The 5783-nt window shown below is 30.0% G+C and overlaps 1 pseudogene; it reads left to right on the forward strand.

Moving 5' to 3' along the window:
* The first annotated feature begins 345 nt into the window (after positions 1-345).
* LOC139426173 (uncharacterized) lies at positions 346-5371 on the forward strand (annotated as a pseudogene).
* The last annotated feature ends 412 nt before the right edge of the window (positions 5372-5783 follow it).

The raw sequence follows: 5783 nt of genomic DNA on the forward strand, positions 1-5783 counted from the left end.
TTTTTATGTGTTTCTGGTATCTTGTAGCGGTTACACAGTCAGGGGTTTTATGATTTGAATCCAATGAGAAAGTAAATATATTCAATGCCAATTATTAATCTATTTTAAATCATTTGTATGAGCAAGTGAATTGTAACCGAAAATGTTTATTTAATCAACGTTGATGAGATTCACCTTATAATGTTCTAGATATGACTTATTTGAGCTTGTTAATTTGGTTATGAATTTTTTTTAAAAATTGAGCCACCAGCTTATATAATCGATATAAGTACTGGTGTATTTGACTGGAGAAAAAAATATTTTTATTTATTAAAATTTTGCTATCAATTATAATTTTGTTAAACACTTCACAACCCTTTGCTTTCACACAGCAAAATATTTGTGTGCTATATAAATATATTGATATTGTTTAATTGTAATTCCAATTTTTTTTTCTTAGGGGAGACTCAAAGTTCTCTAGCTTTCCAGTTTAGGGTGGCACAAAACACCATATCTGGAATAATTCCAGCTGTTTGCACGGCTATTTTCTCTGTGTTAAAAGAGGAAATTAAGGCTCCAGATAAATCGGAAGAGTGGCTAAAAATTTCTGACGAGTTTTATAGATAGTGGAATTTTCCCAACTGCATTGGAGCGCTTGATGGGAAACACATCAGCGTTGTTCCTCCGCCAAATTCTGGATCACTTTAATATAACTATAAACATTTTAATAGTTTCGTACTTCTAGCCTTGGTGGATGCCAATTTGAAATTTATTTACGTGGACATTGGTACCAATGGAAGAGTTAGTGACGATGGAGTTTTCCACAAAAGTACTCTGAAAAATAATATTGAGCAAAAAAACCTAAACCTTCCAGGGTGGCAGTTTCTCCCAGACACAGAGGAACCTGCTCCTTTTGTGATTGTGGCAGACGACGCCTTTCCCTTGGAGGAGTATCTTCTTAAGCCGGCCGTATCCGGGAAAATTCCTGGATTTAACGTGCAGGATATTCAACTATAGGCTGTCTAGAGCTCGAAGGGTATCGGAGAATACGTTTGGCATTTTGGCTTCTCGATTTCGCATTTTTCAAACTCCGATTTTGACAGGTCCTGCTAAGGCAAAACAAATTGTTTGGGCTGCATGCTCACTGCACAATTTTTTGAGGTCAAGATGCCTTGAGCTGTATTCTCCGATACCCAGCTTAGATTGAGAAGACCTAGCCCAAAAGAAAATTCTCCAAGGCAGCTGGAGAAATGATACAAAACCTTTAATTTCTCTGGCTAAGGATGGAAGAAAGGGGTCCTTTGTTGCCAAGGCAATCAGGACAAAATTTCTCAATTTTTGTAATGGGTCTGGGGTAACATTAAACATAAAGTATTGACACTCACCTGAAATAACAAATATCTGACATCAACACCGAAGACCATCACAAGTTGGCCATCTTGTTTTCTCTTGAAAGAAATGTTGTGGACTGCTCTCACCTGATTGGTCAAAAGCGTTGTTGTGCGAAATGTTGGGCAAACTTTTTCGAAGAGGAGGAAAAAAGTTGCTTCAACTTCGTTTGGCACATCACACGATGATTCTACTTCCAAGTTGCGCTAAAAGTTTGCATACTGTTGTGTTGAACGAAAGTTGTGTGTTGTGTTGGGCAAATTTCTGCACGTGTGATATGGCTTTAAGTAATTTTGTAATTTCAATAATGAATAATTGTTTGTCTTAATTTAAATAAGTGCACATTTGAAGATTGTTTGGGAATTTTTAATTTTAACGCAGGAAAGAAAACTGTGTTTCATGTTGTATTTCGTTACCATAAAATATTAAAATGCTAAATATAATATTTTCACTTATTTTGACTTAAATTATTACAAAATAATGAGAAAAATGTAAAAATTCCGAGTCAAAAAGTTAACGATTTAAAATATTGTTGTTGTGATAATCAATAGGCATACATAATAGCTTAATAAAGCTTAAATTAACAAAATTAGACTAGCCGCAGATGACTACATACTTAGAAACATAAATAGTAAACAATCGAATCAAGGCACAGGTACAGTTAAAACAAGATGATTAGATTAAGGTGTTACAATATAGGTGGTAGTGTAGTTGTTAATAAATATCACCACAATTGTAGAGTAAGAGTGAATCCGTACAGGAATAAAAAGTATTAAAAATTAACAAAACAAAAAAATTTTATTTTATGAGCACCTGTTATATTGGGTATGGGTTGATAAGGAGTTGAATTTCCAGTTTTGTTAGTAAAAGAGGAGAGAGATAACACCAGTACCTTTATCACTTTTTAAGGTTGGCTCCAAGATTTACGTGACAACAAAATGGCTCAGTTTGAGTATGTCGAATCAATTCGAGGTGGCAAATTAGTTTTATTTAATGAATTTTTATTTAGAATAAGGATGAAACACAAGGCGAAAATCTATTATAAGTGTATTTCAGATGATTTCAAAGCTTCCTTAATTCTAGAAAATGATCATATAGTACGTCATAAAGCTCAGCATACCCACGTCCCTGATGAACGTAAGAAGAAGTTTTTATAATGAACTGAAAAAAAAATGTAGGACAGAATTCTCAACATCAGTGCCCAGTATATACAGGTAAGTTAAATTTACTTAGTTTCATTTTTTTCTTACTTCTTTTTCTTTATTTAGTTTCATTTTTTTTTATTTTGAAAAAAAAATTATACATATCTGCAAAAAGTATTTTATGGAATTAACGATATACTCAGCATACTCATAATCTCAAGCTCATTTTACTCTTCATCCATAGAGGAGGCGACATACCTGCCAAACATGAACACAGCGATGACACCCATGTACCGGGCTAGATCAGATGCTTGGCCGCCAATGCCAACAACTCTGGAAGAAATTATTTTAACAGATGGCTGGAGACAAACAAAAAGTGGGTAAGACTTCCTTTTAATTGATGAAGGATATGGAGAAAACAACAGAATACTGGTATGTATAATTTTCTTTGCACGAGACAAACCTCATATTATTTATATTTATTCTCTATTTCACAGCTCTTTCTCACTTGAAATTTCATACACTTTTAACAATATTCTTAAGAAAATGGAGATGTTATGGAATAATTTAATGAGTTATTTGTGCATCTTTTTGTTTCACAAAATATATTTTTCAATTTTCATAAAAAAGATTAAGTATATTTTAAATTGCTTTATTTTACATATTTAAATAATTGTAATTCTGATTGCCCCACTATTTAAAATAGACTTTACAAAGAAAAAAACATTTTTGCTTGTGAATGTATAGTTCATGCTTGCTTATGTTAGTGAAAAATAGTACCTCCTCTGTTTGTTCAATAGTAATTGATTGTAGAAAACGTGAACTTCAATTTGTTTTCTTTTTTACATGAATAAGAATATGACACATGAATTTATATCATAGTATGCAGCATGTGTCTCTGTCCTGGCCATAACTTTGATTAACGGTTTGCTGTTAGCACATCTATTAGGTCAATCAAATTCATCATCACTAGATGTTGATACCATGGTGCATCGCATCATAGCCGTATAACATCTCTGTTTTGGATTTGCATAATATTTAACTCCTTAATTCATATAAAACAAGTGATAATTAGTGTAACCCAAATGCAATTTTTCATGAATTAATATCTTTCTTATTTGCCAAATCAATATTAAAAACAGCTGCAGAATTTGACTTTTAAAAAAATGAGTAATACAAAACTTCGTCACCTTTAGAAAAGTTTTTTTTTCTTTTATTTTTTTTCTTCCTTCAATTGAATCTTTTTAAATATTATTTTAAAAAAAATATGATTATTTTAGAGAACAAGTTTTCATGAAAAGAAAAAGCAAGTGATACTTTAAATGAAAGTAAAAATTAAAGTTAAACAATATAATTTATTAAATGAACATTATAGGTTTGGGGGAGAGTCGGGTAGCCCCGCCCACTTAAGGAGTATTGCTTATATATTTGCTAATATTGAGTAATAATCAATTTTTTTGCATGTTTCTATTGTTTTATCATCTAATTAAATACAAAAGGAATGAACCAAAAAAAGAATAGTTTAACTTATTAAAATAGAAATATAAAAAAACATGTTTTTCAACTCTCTTCAAAATGTGTCGGGTAGCCCCGCCCAGTTATAAAAATTATGTTTTTTTACTGTTTTTTCAGGTGTAAATGAAAATGACCAACGTATTGACAATAGATAAACCTCATTTATCATTTTTATCACAAATTTTTTTTATTTATTACATATTTATATACTTTCAGTGAATTCTATCATTTAATAACAAATGTCATACATATATTTGTTGTTAAAAATGCATATAACATTCAAATTTGAAGCAATAAATTAATAATCTTTGCAACCGCACATTTATCGAAATAAAATTGGGCGGTGACACCCGAAATTACATTCATGTGAGCTGGGCTACCCGAAATCCAATTTTTCACATATAAACTTCTTTCTCTGTGCAAATTAAACTTAAGACTACATATTTTAATGCTGCATGTATAGAAAAAAAATATTTTTCAGTATTAAAATGAAGTTTAATCGAAACAATCAACCAATTTTTCTTACTTTCATGACTACTGTATTCAACATATTTTCAAAACTATTGTTTAACATGTTACCAGCTGCATAAATAAAATGCTTGAAACTTTGAAAATAATATTTTTTTATTATAACAATTAATGTCCGATGGCCCAATGACTTGAAAAAATATTCTATACATATGAAATTGACAGTGGGCTGGGGTACCAGACACTCCTCTATAAGTGTTTTCAGAATACCTATTGAAAGGTAAGAATATCATTTAAAAATTTTCTAATCAATGCTATGGAAATATTAATTAGATGAAATTTAAAAATATGTGCTATATTAAATATGCAAATGCAAACAATTTAAAAAAATAGTTTTTAAAAGAATGTAATTAATATATTCAGCTTTTTAAAAAATTGCTCTGATGTTAGATGCATAAGGCAACATGCAATTTAGGACCTCTCTTGGTTTAATATAAACATTGATCGCAAACTTAGTAAACCTTTACAATTTTAGGTGGAAAAAAGATAAACAAATGGAAGTACCAATTGTTTAAAAAAATTTTCACATTAAAAGTATATACGTTACAGATCCTTATCGAAGCATTTACTTTTAAATTTTTTAGCCACAAATAACAAAATCATACTTTTTTAATTTTTCAAAAAATTATTGATATTATTTGCCATGATTAAAAATTTTTAATATTCCTATTATTATTAAAATATTACTTGCTAATTTGAATAAAGAGAATTGTATTTATTTTTCAGGCATTTTGCACAATGGAGGGCCTAAATATTCTGTGTTCTTGTAATAAGGTTTTTATAGATGGAACATTTAAAATGGCCCCAAGACTTTTTACNGCGAAAAGTAAGTTTTGATTTTTCACTACTTTTTGCAGTCACAGAACAAATACGTATTTGGCAGTCAGGTGACTTAATCAAAAATGCTAGACCAATGGATCAATAAATTCAATGAAATTGACTGTAAAACACCACATTGTTTCTGACTTAGTTGCGTTATTACAAACAAGTTATGATTCATACATAAATGGATGATATAATAAGGTTTAGAAACAAGTGTTGCACTAAACATAATTAAATGTAAGATTTATGGATGTACAACATATATGCTTACACTACAACATGAATGCATTTCAATTATAGTATCTTATTTAGTGAAACGTAAAGAAATCACCAGTAAGAAAAAAAATTATATTTATTAAAATATAAGTAATATTAGTAAGATAGATATATATTCCCTTCTCTGCCTTC

This window comes from Parasteatoda tepidariorum, chromosome 8 (assembly GCF_043381705.1).
Source record: "Parasteatoda tepidariorum isolate YZ-2023 chromosome 8, CAS_Ptep_4.0, whole genome shotgun sequence".
Lineage (NCBI taxonomy): Eukaryota > Metazoa > Arthropoda > Arachnida > Araneae > Theridiidae > Parasteatoda > Parasteatoda tepidariorum.